The following is a 20,284-nucleotide window of genomic DNA, read 5'->3' as shown; positions in this document are numbered from 1 at the left end:
TCTCTCTCTCTCTATGTGTATATATATATACACACACATATACACACTATATATATACACATGTATATATGTATTTATATGAGATATATAAATATCTCATACTCTAGAAAGAAACAAGTTTTAGCAAAAGTACATTTTACAACCGAGAATATGGAAAGAAGGCCCAGAGCTAACTTAACTATTTTGAAGGTGTCCAGATGATGAGGTTGAGGCTGCCTTATTTCATGTTCATATGGAAAAACATATATTTATCTGTTCTTACAGCACAAACAATGCTAATTTTGTTGCCAGAGAAGTCCCAGGACACAGCTTATTCATTGTTCTGATGTTCTGTATTGGCTGGGTAGCAGGGCAAATGCAGTTTACAATGAAAACAGATTTTGGTCACAAATAATCAATATACTGAGTTCTATCAGCCCCAGGAAAAAGTATAAAGAAGGCTCTTGGCTCTTACAGTCCAATTTTCTGTATCCTCCAAAGACTGACCCCCTCTTCCATTCCTTTAACAAATGTTGATTGGGCAAATATTACTGTGCTAGGAACTGATTCTTGAACAGGTCATATGGATTAGGTAGCCTTCCACTTGACTGTCCATCATCAGAAATCCATGGGAATCCACTTCTGACTTCCAGCACGCCATGTTGTAGAAATAGCACATGCTTTGGAAGGAGACAGCTGTGGGTTTCAACCCTGGCTCTGCCACTTATTAACTGTGTGTCCCTGTTAGGTTACTTAATCTCTCTGAGTTTTTATATATCTTGGCTCTTACAGAGAGCACTAGTGAAATGGTTTTAATAATGTCTATCTCTAGTAGAACAGTATAAAATGAAGCAACTGACCAATTCCTTAATGACTCCAGGTTGGATTTAGCTGAATTCACTGACAATCTTGGCATTCAAGATCCCAGAATCAATTGACTTCCTCATGAGGTGTATGGCAAGATATGCTACAGACATAACAGGAATATGGGTGAGACAGTCAGTTACAGGCAGACCTCCCTCAGTATTCGCTGGAGATTAGTTCCAGGAAATGCCCCCACCCCTCCAATATCCAAGGATGCCTAAGTTCCTTACATAAAATTGCATGGTATTTGCATGTAACCTACAAACATCCTCTAGTATACTTCAAATCCTCTCTAGATGACTTATCATACCTTATACAATGTATATACTATGTAAAGAGTTGTTATACTTTATTTTTAACTTTGTATTATTTTTATTTTTGTATTGTTAGTTTCCTGAATATTTTCAGTACATGTTTGGTTGAATCCACAAATGCAAACCCACGAATATAGAGGGATGACTGTATATTGATCAGAATTTTACAGTTAAGATGTGTAAGAAAGCATATATATATATATATATTCTACACTAGAAGCTGTAAATGAATAATAACAATTATGTGCAAGGATGGGAGTGAGTGGAGGTATAGATGATATGATAGAAGGTTAACACAATTATGTGCCCTATAATGACATTTTGGTCAATGAGAGACCACATAGAGCAAGGTGGCTCCATAATACTATAATTCTTTATTTTTACTGTACTTTGTCTATGTTTATATGTTTTACTGTACTTTGTCTAAGTTTATATGTTTAGAAACACAAATACTTACCATTGTATTACAATTGCCTATACTATTCAGTACAGTAACATGCTATACAGATCTATAGCCTAGGAGCAATACAATATAACCTACGTGTGTAGTGGGCTACACCATCCAAGTTTGTGTAAGCACATTCTGCGATGTTTGCTCAAAGACAAAATTGCCTAATAATGAATTTCTCAGAATGTATCCCCAGTATTAAACAATGTGTGACGGTAACCACTGAAGATGGGTAATGATCAAATGGGGCTCCATTATATACATATTGATTTCAAATATATTTAAACATTTTTACAATAAAAAATTTTAAATAATAAAATGTTTGGTATCCAAATACAGGTGTGTAGATCAGACTGTGGAAAGCTAAGAAAAATAAAGCATAAATAGCCTTTATGAAGTTAAATTTATTGTTTATTTAATTTAAATGATTGTATATATGTATATATGTATATATATATGTATATATGTATATATATACACATATATGTATATATGTATATATATATATATACATATATGTATATATGTGTATATATATACATATATGTATATATGTATACATTTCTTCTTAGGTGATATTTCTTATTTTTTGGCATTCAAATATGAATTCTTTTATAAAGTGACAATAATGACAACATTAGTAATAATAATGATAACATTAGTAATAATAGCTCTTATTTATAAATAATAGATCTGCAGCCTGATATTGTAACTGAAGATTCAATGGAACACATCCAGTAAGTTTTATTTTAAAATCGATATTTTATTTTAAAATTCATGTTTTTGAGGTTTATTGAAACACGTTATTCATGTACATGTTGTCTGTCGCTGCTTTCATGATACAAACTTGAGTTGAGTAGCTGTGATAGAGACCATACGGCCTACATAACCTAAAATATTTGAGCTTTTGCAGAAAAAAATTGTGGATCCCTGATCTTCCTCTACTTCTGACTTATAGTATGTGCTCAATAAAAGCTTCCACCTTTTCTGTCTGAAAGAACCATTCCCTTAGGTCTCTTGTAGGTGACTGAGCACTAATTGGACACATTAATTTAAGCTATTAATGGCTGATAATAGCTTAATATGTCACCACTCCCAGATAGGACACTAAACCCCCCTGCCTTAAAATGCAAATGTTAGCAGAAGAACACAGCTAATAAATCAATTCTAAGAGCTGAGGATACCGAGCTCTTTTCTGGTGGGGACACTTTTTCCCACTGAGATCCTTTACTGCTTTCTTCCACACATCCTTCCAGCCGCTCTTGGTGTTTATTCTGTTTTTATAATTGCATGGATTAGTATAAATATATCATAAACCCACATGGACTAGCTGGTATTCTCTACAATAGTCAAGCCCTTTAGGAAGTAGGTGATGGGGATATTGCATGGTAGTTAAGAGTGTGATGTTCGGCATCTAATAGACCTCAATGCTTGCTTTGTTAGTAAATAGCCGTATAATTTAGAATCAAAGGCTCAGTGTTCCTGTCTATAACATGGAGATGGCAACAGCATCCATCCTTCCGAGGTTTTGTGAGGATTAATGAGAAATTTCTAAGAAAGTGCTTATCAGAGCTAACATTTATGAAGCATTTACTATTTTTATTCCTTGAGTTGCAAATGTCAGTACCTCCTAGGGATAATGATCCTTGCTAAATTGGGTTTGTCCAGGGACCAAAAGTTAGAGTGTGTGACCTTCAAAACTGCACCCTGTCCCAACCCCCTGTTCCTTCTCACTGTCATTAATCCCTGACTCAAAACCTAATTTCAGAAGGGGAACAGCTTTCATAAAGTCACAGGTGCCTCACATGAAAATCTCTTCCAAATGTATAATTCTGTAACTCTGCATGCTACCTTAATAGTCTACAGTTCCAGTAATAAAGATAGGTTAATTTTGCATTAGATGAGCTTTAATGTACATTCAGAACTCAGAAACTGGCTCATGTGTTCATTAGTGGAAATCTTGCCTAAAGTGGGTCACGTAGAACTAGAGGAAACTGAGAGACTTTGGGAAGGAAGAAGGCATTTTGCTTCGTGTGTCATCTTCCATTATTTTTGATTAGTTGAAGGGTTGTGAAGCAAATGAGTCTGATATGTTTTTTAATGTGTCACTGGTACACAGTGCTTTGCGAGATCGCCAAGGAAGTGATTTTTCTCGTGATATTGGCATCCAGTGCCAGACTTCAGCAAAGGGTGTAGGCGGCTGTTATGGCCTCATTACAAGTGAGGGTCACACCTTGTATAACCTTCTCATTTGGCACAATAGCAGTGAGACACCCTTCACAGTGATTTAGTCTCATCTAGAGATGCCATGCGAAGAACCTGAGCTTGAATGAAATAGTCCCATGGCTCACTTTGCCAGTAATCTCGGGCAAAGTGCCTCGCCTTTGAGACTCTCAGTTTCCTCATCCAAAAATAAAAAATAAAAAATAAAAAATTATGTTTGCTGAGACAAAGAATGGTGTCTGTAAAGCACATTGCACAATTTCTGTCACATAAGCTCAAATTGACCTATTATCTGTGAAGTTCCATGAAGAGCACTTTGAACATAGTAAGCACTCAATAAATGGTAGTTATCATCATTACTCTTACCATCTTCATTGTCACTGTTGTCATCAAAAGCTGACCGACAAGATCAAAAATTATTTTTACAGGCCTCATATTCTATAATGTCTCAAGTAGAAACAGTAATAGGCTCAAGTGATCGTATGAACTTCAAATTTAAACCTACAACTACAAAGAGCTATATCTCTTCTGGGCCTTCGACTCTGGCTAGGGTTAAAGGAATTTTTATGTAAAAAATAGAGAAGCCATCCTATATGTTGAAAAGAATGTCCCCACCCCACCCTGCCCTTTCTGTCTGTTACAAACTGTGTGATGGAGAGATTCCCCAGGCTGCAAACAAAGGAAAGAACTCAGAGTCTTCACTTAAAGTGAGCTGAAATGCTTAAGAAAACAAAGATATCCCCTGCCTAAGTTTCCCCAGTGCATATGGGGAATCAGATTCACACTTCCACTTAACAGTCACAGGAATTGCACACCTATAGTGATTTCCCAAGAGTGCAATGCTGAAAATGTACCCCAAGGTGTCAAGAACAAATGTGTATAATGATGTCTGCCTTGCCTGACTACAACTGCAGTGTACAAGTCTTAATGGATTTAAGAGAAATGGGAACTGACACTAAAATGACATTTTTTGTGAACAAGATATATTAAACGTTTTCCACACTTCTTCCTCGCTCCCTCCCTCCCCTATCAACAGGATTTTCCCCTTTGAGAGAAAAGTTTTCAGTCTGTGATTCCATACTGTGGTAGCAATGCAGATTCAAATGTAGGTATTTTTCATTACTCATACTAAACTCTTGCCTGAAAGGGGAAACAGATCCCACATAAGATTTCTCTGCTGCCTCCCTCCTTACATCCTTTGTGTGTATTTAGGTCCTGCAATATCTTTTCCCTTCTTTTCTCAACCTCCCATTAGGTCAGACTGACACGAAGAGCATCATCATCTACCAGCTTCCTAACTGAAGCTGCCTGCTTACATAACATAGAGAATCAGAAGTCATTTTTTTCCTATTCCATCTCGACAAAGGGTTAGTACCGTGAGATTTCCTAACCATAGCGAATATGAGCAAAATCAACAGAAGAGAATTGGGTTCCATCTTCATGATCCTCTCTCAGTGTTAGGAAGAAAGACCTGAAGGATATTGCCTATCTGACTCCATTGGGAGTACATTTTGAAGTCTTTGAAATCAATAGATCACACCCAATGTGGTTCTTCTTTTGTAGTACCATATAGCCTTGGACAATGGCATCCTACATTGCTTTTGGCCCTCTTGCCCTGTTCTGTATAGATTTTACCTACACTCCTTTCCCCAGTACCAAAACGACCACTTATGTGTGGTCATTTGTGTTTGGCTCTTATAAGTGTATGCTGTGCTAGCAGCCTGGAAACTTGGTTTCCACACTCTACTTTGCCTCTAGTTAGCTGTGAGCATTTAAGGAATTCCCTTACCCTACATAGAGAGTTCTTCATTTCTTCACGTGTAAATTGAGACACAAGAATACACACACACACCAAATTCATGTCTTGTATCAACACCAATCCACTGGTAGTTGCTCCATGAATCACTGTGTTGAATGGACCCTGGTACTGCTACCTGGACTCAGCAGAAAAGCCATCAAGGTTGTATGGGTTCTGCCCACACTAAGATGAGAGGAAGGAGGTGGAGCACTGAGCGCAGCTTTCCGTACCTAGAGTAGCTTCAAATGATATTTATACAAAAAGTATTTTATAATGTTAACAGTGAGAGTTGAGTTGCTAAAGATTTTTCCTTGAGAATAAGATTATTCCTTTCAATACTGTGAAGTCATGTACGGAAGTTGCTAATGGATCTGGCAACATGTCAGTATGCCAGCAAGATCACCTTCCCTGTCCCTGCTGCCTTGTCATGTTATTTCTGTGTGAAAAAGTGAGAATTCAAGTACTATTGGGGTAAGAGAATTTTTAACAAGTTTTGAGTCTCACTATGTCTTCATTGTATTGTAAGCACACCTAAACAAATTGCCTACCTGATTCTATTGGGAGTGCATTTTCAAGTCTTTGAAATCAATAGATCACCCCTAATGTGGTTCTTCTTTTGTAGAACCGTATAGTCTCATGCAATGGTATCCTACATTGCTCTTGGCCCTCTTGCCCTGTTCTGTATCGACCTTACCTACACTCCTTTCCCCAGTACTAAAATAACCACTTTTCCCTGTTCTAATATGCATGCTTTTCGTCTAAGGAAAGATGACAATAAAATTCATATAATGATGCTCATAAAGTTGATCCACACTCACAGGGTACAGATCATAAAGAGCATGTATACAAGGGGTTAGAGATCTTAGTGGCTCCCTGAGAAATCTGTTCACTTTAAGTGAACTTGGACACACATGTGTCCTAGCCACAGGAAAGAAATGGGATACTAAACAAAGCTTTCTGGGAATGATCAGAAAGAGAAGTTGCAGTCAACCAATCTATCTGATTCACAAAACAACATATATATTTTTTAATGACATATGCATGTTATTTTGTAAATGAAATGTTATTTTGTGGATAACATATATGCTGTATGTAACATACATATATGTGTGTGTGTATATATATGTGTGTGATTATGCATGTGTATATATATATTCCTAGGTATAATATTAACTTGTTGAATTTTTTATAACCTTTCTAGAATTTCCTTTCCTGACAGGCATGAATATATATCAAAGTTTCTTTTTTCCCAAGGATAAACAAATTCTCCCAGCACCATTAATTGATGTACTAATGTGCTCAAAACACAAAATAAATGAAATCAAAAATTAATCAAGAAAATATTTACCAGTTACACAACGAAAGTTAACAAAGGTCATTTAAACACATGTATGTGCAAATTAACAAAAGTAAAGCAACATGTATTTCACAAATGATTAATAAGTTCATACAAAAATAATCAAGCTTTGAATAACAATAGAAAGGAAATAGGTTGTCCACCTGTTTTGTTAGCAACTTTCAAACAAGGAGTACGTCCCGATTGGCATGAATTGGTGAAATGGGCCCCCTCAAACACTGCAGAAGAGAGTGTAGAAAAGAAAAGCATAGAAAGGAGAAAGCCAGTAAGCTTTCAAAATACTTGTAGCTTTCGACTTAGAAATTGTATTATGGCTCCTTGGCTCTCTCTTCTCCTGATACCATGGTTCTTAGAAACCTAGAGTAAAGTAAAAAGTACTCTTGGAGATTTTATTAGACACCTGTTTTACATCACACTATGAGAATCAAGCAAAATACAGATTCCAGCTTGGCTCAATGTTAAAGACTTTTGCAAAGGTTTTCAAAGCTCCAAACATATAAGGACTGTAAAATTTCCCTCCCACCAATCTAATTTCTCTCTCACTACAACTTTGCTATGACCCACATCTCAATGAGGCTTAGGAAGAGGGGATGGGAAGCTTCATAGAGAGGTAGAGAGAACCTTCACCTTAAAGGGAGCTAAAGCTTTCAAAACAACCCTGGTCCTGTTCTGAAAAGTATTTTCTCATCCTTGATATCTCATCCCCTGCCATATCTTAAAAATCCCAAATTATAGAATTTGTACATTAGACTGGGGAAATCATTATTACGTTTATTTATACCCATTATACTCTTGTCAATGGAGGGCTGTGACTCTCCAACTCCAAGATCTGGGACCTACCTGTCTAATAAAGTTTCCAGTTCAATTAGACAAAGAGGACTCAAATAAAGACATCCCATCATGCAAATACAGAAAATTCAAAGCCAGCTTGCTTTGAAGAATTTGGACAGAATTTGAGTTATGGGTGCCCTATTAGAAGTTTTATGAGTTAATTTCAAATAACTTTCTTTAAATTTTAGACTTTCATAGGACTGTTATGCCTCCATAAATTCTAATTCAGATAATTTATACTATGCAAATAATCTAAATTATTAATATACAGTTATATCTCAAGGTACCTGATATGGTATTATTTTTAACAGTGAAAAGAAAGAAAAAGAAATATGGTCTCAAATAGGGCACTGGGTATTTAAATTTTGGTACTTCCATATGATAAAATAATATATGGCCACTCAAGAGCTGGGTGCAGTGGCTGGCACCTATAATCATAGCTACTCAGGAAGCTGGGGTGGGAGGATAACCTAAGCTCAGAAGTTTGAGGTTACAGTGAACTATGATCATGCCACCGCACTCCAGCCTGGGTGACAGGGCGAGACTCTCTCTCTAAAACAAAACAAAGAAGGAAAAGAAAGAGAAAGAGAGAAAGAAAGAGAGAGAGAGAAAGAAAGAAAAGAAAAGAAAGAGGGAAGGAAGGAAGGAAGGAAAAAGAAAAGAAAAGAGAGAAAGAAAGGAAGAGAGAAAAAAGAAACATACTGTTTAATTTTGCTGTGATTTGGCAGTGTGCAAATTATAACATTAAATTTAAAAATTGCTACAACTCAAAAATAATAAATTGTACCTCTAAATTGTATTTTGTGGCTTTGGGAAACCAAATTAACAAATATTACAACTGTAGATACTTTTCTTCCACACTATGTAACAAATAGAAATGGAAAACTTAACGGTCTTTTTCACACTATGAGTGATTCTATAACTACAGTAGTTTAAAAAGTAGATTTCTGGCTAATAGTCATCAGTTTATTTATTTATTTTTGGCTGCCTGACTCTATTGTCACTTCCATCTCAAACTGTAGAAAGTGTCTTTATTTCTGTGGTCATTTTCCAGGAAGGAGGTGAGGAATGATTAAAATAAACTTTTTATGGTGTGAATTACTGTATACTTGAAAATGAATAGAGGATAACAAGAAAAAAGTGTTAAAATGCAAATAAATAAGCCTCAGTGGAACAAAAACATCACGGACCTTTGGGTCATTCACAATTTAATCCACAAAAATGTACAAAATGTATACAAAAAATTGGAAGCAAATATGCTGAATAATTTCTCCCTGCATAGTTTGATATCATGGATAATTTTTTATCATCTTATTTGTCTCGATCGTCCAAATTTTCTAATGTATATTATTCATATAATTTTAAAAGCCAAACATAGCCAAGAAACAATGTTCACAGTGAGTATCAACTGCACTTTCGTTACCACCTAAAGACTCCTTCTGGCTGTGCTAAATTATTTTCATCAGGAACAATCATTTCAAGGTACATAGAACTGGTCACAGTACTTGTCAAAAATTAAAAACCTTGTCAAACTCTTTTCTTTATGGCTTTATAAACAGTTTGTTGTCAAAAGTGAGCTGTTCGCAAAAGCAACATAAAAAGGGAAAAAAATGGTCTCTTTCCCTTTTATACTGAGTGAAGGGTTTCCTATAATTTTAGCAGTCATTAAGATTTACTAATGAAGACGAGATGGAGTCTAAAAAAGGAAATACAAAGTTAAGTGGCTCATTTCGTGTTTTGAGAGGTAAAATATTAAGAGGAAAAAGAAGTGCTATCTCATCAATCACAAACCACATAAAGCTGGAAAAGTCATGCAGCCCTTTCCAGCAGTAGCCCGCGCTGAAGAACGGCATTGGCCTAGCGAGACTACCTTCTAATAGGTGAGAGGCTATTTCAATCTCCATACCCACTTAATCACAGGGCTGTTTGAGCACTGACTGCCAATTATCCTGAATTATGTGTCATATAGTAGGTTTGTGATCTGGGCTGTAGTGCATTAGGGACCCAGCAGAGACCACCACGTTGATTTGACAAGGTTCTTAGAGCTGGGATGAATAAATTAATGCAACAGAATGCTTCTGATGAAGAGAAGATTGAAGCCAAGCTCCCAGAGATGGAAGATTAGTGACTAATCAGCTCTAACACCTGGTTTCCATAACACTCTAATAACAACTCCTCACGCTGCTGTAACAAAACACAACAGCCTCTGCCAGGGGGAGAAATGTGAAATAGCCTCAAAAGTTATGGCTTGGGGTGTTTTAGTCACGACAGAATGTATTTCACCTGTTCTTGGAAAATCAGAACAGCAGCAATTCTTTCCCCTCTTTATAATGGGAAGGAGGGTGGGAGATGGTTGTGAATTCAGAACAACCAGGCTCCCAGGAGAACAGATTGAATGAGAAATCCACCGCTGCTAACTTTTCAATTCAACTTACATCAGCTGAAAAGAGGAGGAGGCACACAAGGAGTGGGAGGGAGAAGAGAAGGAGGTCGAAATAGCTAATGCTGATGGGACTGTAGAGTCACTTCACAGGGAGGAGAGAGACCCCAGGTGACAGTCAGCTCTAACCTCTTACCTTTCGGCTCAGAGTAGACAAAAACAAATGCCATCCAGACCCCAAGTCTCACTATTTTGGTCACATTGGAGAAGAGTTCAGGACCCGAACATCTGTCATGTAAAGCTAAGATGCAAGATCACCAAATGTCTCATATAACTGCAAGCGAATATCTTAAATTATACCTGTCATTACTGCTCCTAACATGAGGGATTGCTCTTTGGGCCAATGCCCTTAATCAGCATCAGAGGAGGCAGCCTTTTGAGAACCAACATTATCCATTCCCTGTCTTCCCTTTTGCCATGGATTCCTAAAAGGCAGGTCACTCATTATGACCTGTTTTGTTACATCAGAAAGCACTTCACTGAGACGTTGATTCTAACAGATTATCTGAGATGGATGCTGAAATTGCATTTTGATGTCTACCAGAACAGAGGCATCCAAGCGTTAGAACCAATCTCTTATGACTGCTTAAAAACAAAGTGAACCTATAGTAGCATCTCTGTACTAACCTGCGAGTGACTCTGAGATCAAGAAAACCCAACTGAATGACAACTGTGTGTCTGAAGACATGGTGGGTGGAGAGGAGAAATTATTCACATCACAACAAGAACAGCAAGGATTTGTTTAGCAGAAGACGTGAGGTCAGTTCTCCCAGAAATGTTCAAACATGATTTGATACACTAGAATGAGACTCACAGTCAACCTTGAAAGGAAACAACACCATTGTAAGGCAGGTTGGCCTGTCTTTGTGGTTTCTATTCCCAACTGCAATTCCTGTTCACACAATTGGACTTTCTAGTCACAATCTGTTTAATTCTGTAACTCAATCTCTAGCCAGGGGCTGGATCGTCGATTTGGATTTCATGTTTCTTTTTTATTCCGGTTATTTCTCCATATAGGACACATTGCTGTGCTCCACATTCAGCTCATCAGTCCAGGAAGACAAACGTGTTTTTTCACGGTGACTGGCAGAGAAGCCAACTACACATTGTCCCAAGGGTTGTTTCCAAATTTGGTCTCCCAAAGGGAAGCTCGCTAAACTCCTCTAGGCATGCCTCAATTCCGACCCATTTTCACAGTTTCATTTGCTCTATTACCTGATTCTTTCTTCGCTTCAGCAAGCCTCACCAAAGGGAAGACCGGAGGAGAGCCCTGTTGTTTTATCTGTATAACATTAGAAATCATTTCCTTTACCTCTTTTCCGGTTTTTCACCCCCAAACTCCAATTTAAGCCTGGGTCACAAAGGTCAGAAGTACATCTTTCAAACACAGCAGCATGTTGTCAGGCAATACGTCTATATTAATTTATGCCTGATCGTCTCTTTTTTATTGTTTTATTTTCTCTCTTTGTTGAAATGTTTTAGTGAGTATTGTTAAACCAAGAGTCCTCTTCACATAAACTTTCAAAGCAAAAGTCAGGGAGGAAAAAAAGGTTGATCTTTAAAAGGGTTGATTGAACTTGTACTCATAAAAGCCACATTCTGGGCCATTGGCTGAATTCCACTCTGTTCAATGTTTTTATCTTCTTACCCCAAATTATAAATGCCCGAAACCATAAAGCAGAAAAAAGCCAGGTATCATCAGTGTTCTGCTAAAAAGTTTCCCTGCTACCACCAAAGGAATCTGTAGATATTCTGAGGAGTCAGCGTGGTTTTGGTGGGAGCAGCAGGTAGTAATTTTGTGTGTACAAACCCTAGGAGAGAACATAGTTGCTATGATAACAAAACCCTCAAATCTGAAGTGAGACAGGCTTTGTCTCCTGTCCCCGCAAAGACACACCAAAGGTTTCTGAGGGCCGTGAAAGGAGCATGGAGGCTTATGGTTAATCTGAAAATGTGTCATTTTTCTAAATAATGATAGCCAAAAAAAAAAATGAACTTCAAGAAATGGAACCGAATGACATCACTAGTCTACCTGTCACCATTGTGTGGTTCTATAGCATAAAGTTTATATAAGACTAACTAGATAAGAATCTCATGGAAGAACTTGAAATCTATGATAGTGATCGCTGATGGGTTATAGATGCTTTTGAGAATATGTTATATTCTCAAATATTCAAATATATGTTGGACTTCTAAGCATATATTCAAATATATGCTGAAACATATAAAAGCCTCACTCAAAAATAGGGCAAGTGTTTATACATGCATAAAAATGTGCATATTATTTCAGAGGTTGTATTCAAGGATGAGAATCACTGTAGAAGATATCAATAATGTAATTTATTTTGGTCATTTACAATATCACATCAGCACATTAAAATCCCCAAATCAACTAGGTTCTTAGTTTCAAGGTGCAGAAGGGAAACTGGTGTGTTAAATGGGTTATGGTGAGCAAAAAAAGAAGCCCTAATTATGGCCCTTCTCTCCCCAAAGCTTCAGTCATGTAACAGTGAAATCAGGGTGTATCTGTCAGGGTTCTCCAGAGAAACAGAAACAGTAGGGTAAAGATAGATAGATGAGGCCAGGCGCTCTAACATATGCGTGTATGAACATATGTGTGTAGAGCAGGGGTCCCTAACCCCCAGGGGCCACACAGCAGGAGGTGAGCAAGTGAAGAAGCTGAGTTCTGCCTCCTGTCAGATCAGTAGCGGCATTAAATTCTCAGAGGAGCGTGAACCCCATTGGGAACTGCACACGCGAGGGATCAAGGTTGTGTGCTCCATATGAGAAAACCAAGGCTGGGAAAAGCTAAGTGTTTTCTGCTGCATCTTACCTTAAAGACTAAGAATAGAATCCCAGGTTTAGGTTCTAACTCTTGTACTCTACACCTTTACACCCAACTGGGCCAGTTTGAGATCAGCTTTTGGCAGAAGTCACCAAAAGGTAGCCTGAGGACTGCAAAGTAGAACAGTGTAGGTCAGGCAGCACAGATGGAATGAGGGCGTAAGAAGGAGAAATGAGTTGACTTTCTTGGGTAGGTCAGTATAGGAATGCTCATAACACAGAGTTGGGTTATGTTCAAGAGGACACATTAGAATATATACACATAAGGGTCAGGCTTGTACTGATTCCAAACACTCGCAAAGTGATCCTGATCACTTCTGCTGCCATTTAAGTGCTCTGACATGGTATTGAAATAGTGTTGAAATGAGACACTTCCCTCCACCCCCCAACAAAAAACAAAAACAAAAACTTTTTACCATCACAATGTTTATGTGTAATTTGTAAACGGTATTTTCAGTATTGTACTTTCCTATCTTGGTATAAGGTCCCCTATAAATGCTAACTATTGCTTGCATTTAACAAGCCTCAGTCACAAGAAAAATGCACAGCTCAGTTGCTGCAATCAGGCAAAAAAGGCTGAAAGGAAATGGCCTATTCTAGGTTATAACAACATAAACTTTAATTCCTCACCTCATGCTCTCCTCCCTATTTTCTGGTTCAAAAATCTATTCCGAGCTAAGAATTCATTTTCTCAGATATCTTCAAAGAATATGTTTTCAACAACAGGAATTAGTATAATTCTCTTTGAAAACACCAAGTAATCTGTTCTTTTGAGTGAATTTTATGTACATAGGTTGAGTGGCCAAAAATAGATCTAAAAATAACGTATATTTTCTGAATATAGAGGTTTCAAAGGTCCGTGTGCTTCTAGGCAAAAAATAAATGTTAGAAAATGTCCTTTTTCTAAGTCAAGAAGAAAATTACAAAATTACTGTTAATGCATAAAATTAGGTGTGTACTTAAAATTGATTTACCATAGTAGTCGTAGTAAATTAATTATATTGGTACATTTCCACTTCTGAAATCCATATCTGAAATGTGTCTTAAAAATTCAGTAAGCAGCCATTTTTTTCTCATGGCTTACGTGGTTCATATTGCTGATTTTGCAAGTTGGCTTGCTTGGATGTGAGCCATTAATATATAAAATACATATGTTACAGAATCATAGAATCTGAGGGCTGGCAAAAATCTTTAAAATAATCTGGTTGATCTCTTATTTTTCTGAAGAGGAAAAAGTGTGTCCCCAAGTTGAAACTCAAACAGCTGGGTTGGTAAACAACACGAAACCTAAACGTGATACATTTATTCAACAAATGTTTACTGGCCTGATTCTGGGTAGACAGGCACATTCAGATATCATAATATAGCCACATCAATTATCAAAATCAAGGAAGAGGTTGGCTGTATTGTCTAGCTGACAAAGATGTTTCACAACATGTTATTTGTTCCTGATATGTAAATATGATACACTGCTAAGAGGACAACTGTGACTTAAGTATCTGTTTTCCTAATAAGTACTATACATATCAGATTTACACACTGGGAAATTGAGGAAAGATGATTTCCTAAAAACTGTATACATCAAGTAAGTGGTGGAGTCAGGACCAATATGAAGCTGAATACATCATCAAACCAGCATCATTTTCATGGTTGACCTTACTTACGTATAAGCCATACCAGCATTTCTAATCATGTGTGTGAATGTGAGGTATAAAATGAGGGATGATTCACAGAAAACCATGGTGAGAAACAGCATAATGGGCCTTTAAATGCAACCTTGCCTAAATTGTATAAACAATATTAGTTCCCCTTGATTTGTAGGAAAGAGGCAGGAGAACATAAATTAAGACCTAAGGAAAATAATCTTTTTTAAGAAACAGTGGAACACTTTAATATCAGCATTTCTTCTTGCATTTAAACACAACATTGATATCTTTCAAATTAGTTGTAAATATTTAAAAATGCATTAATATTAATAGAAAATGCACACATTTCATAAGATCACCTCAAAATAATTTTGAACTCAAAAGAGCATGAGGTTATTATCATCATTATTTTGGGAGGGTTTCCCTGCAAAAGCAACAGTGGAGGAGCGGGATCTGGTATCACCACGTCTGAAATGTAAAAACATAAGAAATTGTAGGCACACGTGGAAATTTTCTTCATTTCCATTCCTCCCCTCAAAAATAAAAAAGTTACTTCTCTGACAACTTATTTTGGCTTAGAGTCAAAAAGGCAAATGGAAAATCAGAATTTATGGATTTTTTAAAAAATGTAGACATTTTCTAATGTAAAAACAATAAAGAACATAAAAAGTTTAGAAAATATTTTAGAAAGATCTCTAAAGCCATTTCTTAAAAGTATAAATTCATCTAATCACTGTTAGACCTAAAATAATGTAGTAGAAAATAGAAGAAAAACTCAGAATGATGTTCCAAATTAAAATACAACTGGAATTACAGTGGGCTTTAAAAAGGCAACAAAAGTCTTTCAAGAAAATATGAAACATTTATTTAATGCTTATTGGATACACTGAAGTACTGTAGCAACCTATTTGAAGAATAATTTCACATTTACTCAACTGGATTTAGAAAAAAAATCATTATAAATATATAGATATTAGCAGAACTTCCCCTGCAAGTATTTTTTAAAATTTAAGTCAGTATCATTAGCTATGCTATTTTCCATCCAAGCATCCAAATAGCAAATGCTAAAATAATGTTTACCTGAAATGTTTTACTACGTATTTAAATTTTAATAAGAAAAGAAATGACACCTGTATACTGAATTTGATAGGGATATTAGTTATTATGAAATCTTTCCTAATTTAACTTTCATTATGGATAAAACCTCAAATAAGATCTGCTATTTATAAATGTATTTGCCTTTTTTGTAGAAATAAACAGAACTACCCACACACAGTACCTGGACACAGAAGATAAGGAAAAGTGTTTTAATTCTACACCCTTCTAAAGGAATCTGAGGTTTCAGGCAAAATGTAATATGTAGATTTCTTAAGTTTCATAACAAAGCAAAAATAGAACAGTTAGGTATTCTTAATGTGTTGTGTTACAATGAAAAATTACTTTAACATGCTTCTCCTTCACTCTACTGAAAGCAACGTACTTCACAATTTTTATTACATACGGAATTGGCTGTGTGCAACTTTAATATTTTCATTAGTATATTTATTTGCAAAAAGTAGGAACTCATTTATATATTTTCTGTTTTATGCAACATTGTTTCTTTACGTGTGTTGAGCCAGACACATTTAAATATTGTGTGCTTTACACAACAGTATATCTGTTATACGTGTTGACCTAAAGGTGGGATATGTGAATAAGAAAATACACACACACACACAAACGAGCTGCTCCCTAGAAAAAAAACCAGAGAACTGAGAAAAGAATTTTGAAATGTAAACACTTGTGTTGATTCAAAAGAAAGAATGAAGAGAAGGAAGGAAAAAGCGAGAAAGAAAGGGTGACAAGGAAGAAGAAAAACTAGTTTTGAATAAGACTACAGAGGAATAAAGGGTTACCGCTAGATTTGTTTCTATAACAAACTTAAACAGCCTCATTTCAGGGAAAATCAGGCCAACCAGGTCAGCATTTTTGTTGTCATAGGTTCTAAAATACCATGACTACTGTGCCGAAATTTTCTACAAAATCTTTTAGGAAAATCATTGCGCAAGTATATACCATGGTTATTCCTAGCGCATCTCTGTGCTATTCTGCTTGAAGACTCCCCTTATGTAACAAAGAAACACTAGGATTGAAGAATCAAAATACAGTTGATCCTTGAACAATGCAGGTTTGAACTGCATAGGTCCACTTACATGTGGATTGTTTTTTTTCTCAATAAAAGCTACAGCCAGCGTGCCTGCCTTTCCTGGCTCCCCTTTTACCTCCTCCGCCCCTTCAGCCTCTGCCACCCTAGAGGCAACAAGACCCACTTGTCCTCTTTCTCCCTCTCCTAGGCTTGAAGATGACCAGGATGAAGAACTTCATGATGATCCATTTCCACTTAATGAATAGTAAATGTATTTTCTCTTCCTTATGATTTTCTCAACAATTTCCTTTCTCTAGCTTACCTTATTTTAGGAATGCAGTATATAATAAATATAACCTACCAAACGTGTGTTAATTGACTACTGATGTTACCAGTCAAGCTTCCATTCAACAGGAAGCTATAAGTTAAGTTCTGGGGGAGTCAAAAGTCATACACAGATTCTCACCTGCAAGGTGAAGTTGGTGACACTAATCCCTGTATTGTTCAATGGGCAACTCCCGCCTTCTGACAGCAAAACTCAGCCTGTCTACAGATAACTGGTCAGGTCAGGCGGGGGCAATTTCTTTCTCCAGGAAGAATGAAGAAATAGCCCAGAAAAGTAGGGAGAGAAAAGGATTTGTAAAGAAGCACTTACTCTGTTTGGGAGGCTGAGGCAGGCGGATCACCTGAGGTCAGGGGTTCGAGATCAGCCTGACCAACGTGGAGAAACCCTGTCTCTACTAAAAATACAAAATGAGCCCCGTGTGGTGGCACATGCCTGTAATCCCAGCTACTCAGGAGGCTGAGGCAGGAGATTCACTTGAATCCGGGAGGCAGACGTTGTGGTGAGCCAAGATATCACGCCATTGCACTCCACCCTGGGCAACAAGAATGAAACTCCATCTCAAAAAAAAAAAAAAAAAAAAAAAAAAAGCACTTACTCTGAAAAGGGCTGGAGAGGAATGGAAGGTGGGAGGACACAGCCAAAGGACCAGGTCAAACAGTACCAACAGGACTCAGCCTTGGCCCAAGTTGGCTCCTTCTCCAGCTTCGCCAAGTCCTGCCTTTCCATGAATATCCTCCACGTCTGCTCTGTTGTCTCAGCCTTCTCTCTTATTCTCCCAACTAGGAAGGAAGTTCATCTTTATTATTTTAAAACTTTGCACATGCGGCTAATATCAGGACATTCCAGCTCCAAGAGTGTGCCTAAATCACAGGGTGACCAACCTTCCTGGTTTGACACGGGCTAAGGAGCTTCCTAACGACCTTAGACTTCCAATGATAAAACAGAGTTGTGGACAAGTCTGTAAAAGTTGGTAAATCTATCTCTGAATTTCTTCTATTGTCCTCTGGTCCCACCAGCCATAAAGACATTCCTGATGAAGTCAGGTCAAGAAATGAACTACAAACTAAAAGTTGTAAGTATATAAGTAGAAATTCGGCGGGGAGCCAGGGTTGTGGGGTGGGGCTCAGGAAACCTATGCCACCAATAAGCCTTATTTACTAAAGGGGAAAAATGCCTACAGTGTATAAATCCTATAGTAACTGTTAATCCTCTCCAGGAATGAAATAAAATAAAATAAAAAAGAATGTAGCTGATAAATTACTTACCGAAAATGTAATGCTCAAAGCAGTAACCACAATACAATAATTATAGGACTTGATTAAACATAAAAATAAATCTGTCTTTTACTTCTCTCTCATCCCATTAGTACGTACAATGAAAGGAAAAGCCTTTTTAAAAGGTACCTCACGGCCAATTTTTTCCCCCTTAATTCTGCATCGTAACAAACAAAGGTAAAATCAAAAATCATGCAAGCGGTGAAGTAGAAGCTTTTTCCTATTATCCTTGGAAGGATGAGGACAGTGTCAATTAAAAATATGTTTCCATGTAGCTTTCAGAAAATGCCTTTTTTTTTTTAACTCCTTGAGAGTAGAATGCCTTATTAAGAGGAAAAAAATCGCAAAGTATAACAGCTTATAAATCGTCAATATTTGGGGTGAAATCAATCCATTTGTCTCAATTTAAACATACGGAACCTCTCCTAACCTCATTGACGTATATAAGTTTCTCTGTTCATAAAGTCTGAAATGAAAATGAGCATTGAATCTCTAAAAATATATGCTAACAATGTTGCCTTTCTTAAGGTAACAAGAAAAAGTTGGATAATTCAATAGAACATGAGCAAATTAAGCTATTTCTGCTTTAAGTGGAAGAATGTGGCCCCATTTTATATGCGTGTGTGCAAGTCTCAATGTGACTTTTTTCCCTCTGTTGAGATACTTGACTTTGATTTTATTTTTATCATTTACGCTGTGAAATGCCAACACCATGCCATTCCTACAAAACACGCTTTTATCCATTTTTTTTAAGTTCACGTTCAAGTTAGAAAGTAAGTCATATCGCCAGATCTCGTTTTGTAAAGGTTGTACTCGCCACAGGCTTAACACAACCGTGGGAGACAGTGTGGAAGGGATCGATAAAGTAGTATTACCCTTTGTGATGGTGAGGCTCCGCAGGACATTCCGGCTTAGCTCTGCTGTCTGCGCTAACACTCCATCCTTACCCACTGGGAAAGTGCACTAAAGCACAGTTACGGACCAAGAGCCCCGACCAGGATGAGAAACTCACTTCCTTCACCTTGTTCTGGAGCCGCTTTAATAAAGCCAGAGAAAATCTGGATGCTTTAATGTGGAGTTTCCAATTTGAAAGCCAAATGTATAAACACCCTGAAGTCCGAGGGCATAGGTCTTGACATTCAGACAGGTGTATGCATTGTCCAAGATGCTTCGCTTTGACAGAAGGCCTATAAATGCAGAATTTCTTCCACCTCAACTTGTCACTTGTGATTTTAAAAAGCCAGCTTTTGTGATTGTAGGGATGCAATACTGCAATGTAATGAGTTTATATTAATAGCCTCCTTCACTTGCCAAGTGGACTTAGGGAATAATATGTTAAATTTCCCTCCAAATTAAATGTTTATAATTTCTCATTTGTCACTGTAAGAATAAAATTACAACTCTATGGTTATGAATGTTATAAGGTCTGAGGATATGATCATGCTGTTACCATTCATGTTAATAGGCGGCAGCTGAGGCTGCTCAGGCCTGAGACTTTGAGGCTTTGCATGTTTTATAGTAGGGACCATATGGACCTGCTGCAGTTCGTCTTTTCTAATAAGAGTACTGAGGCTTTCATTTAATTAAATAGACCTCACTTCGCTATTCAGGCAAAGTTAATGACAAGTAATACAGATTCCTTTATAGGGCCTTATGACAATACAACTGATTTAAGCCCTTTCCCGTGTTCCTATTATTTTTCAGGCCACATGTCAACTGCTTTCCCTGACACGAATATGGGTAGCCACCTCCCTCTGGTCCTCTCTCCCATCAAATACGCCTCTCATTGGAATTG

General features: G+C 37.1%; 1 protein-coding gene across 3 annotated transcripts in view; it reads right to left on the bottom strand.

Annotated features, from left to right (window-relative positions):
- Positions 1 to 20,284, bottom strand: part of TENM2 (teneurin transmembrane protein 2) — a 1,186,617-nt gene that overhangs the window by 1,062,429 nt on the left and 103,904 nt on the right. The window contains exon 1 of one of the 3 annotated variants that reach the window (XM_063665336.1): positions 10,391 to 10,651. The exons of the other annotated variants lie outside the window; for them this stretch is intronic. The gene's annotated coding sequence lies outside the window, so the exon portion shown is untranslated. Of the gene's footprint in view, positions 1 to 10,390; positions 10,652 to 20,284 lie in introns of those variants that run through there. 3 annotated transcript variants of the gene reach the window in all.

The sequence above is a fragment of the Pongo pygmaeus genome, chromosome 4 (genome assembly GCF_028885625.2).
Source record: "Pongo pygmaeus isolate AG05252 chromosome 4, NHGRI_mPonPyg2-v2.0_pri, whole genome shotgun sequence".
Classification (NCBI taxonomy): domain Eukaryota; kingdom Metazoa; phylum Chordata; class Mammalia; order Primates; family Hominidae; genus Pongo; species Pongo pygmaeus.
Note: the sequence above shows the minus strand (reverse complement) of the source record. Positions and strands in the feature narration are given on the sequence as shown.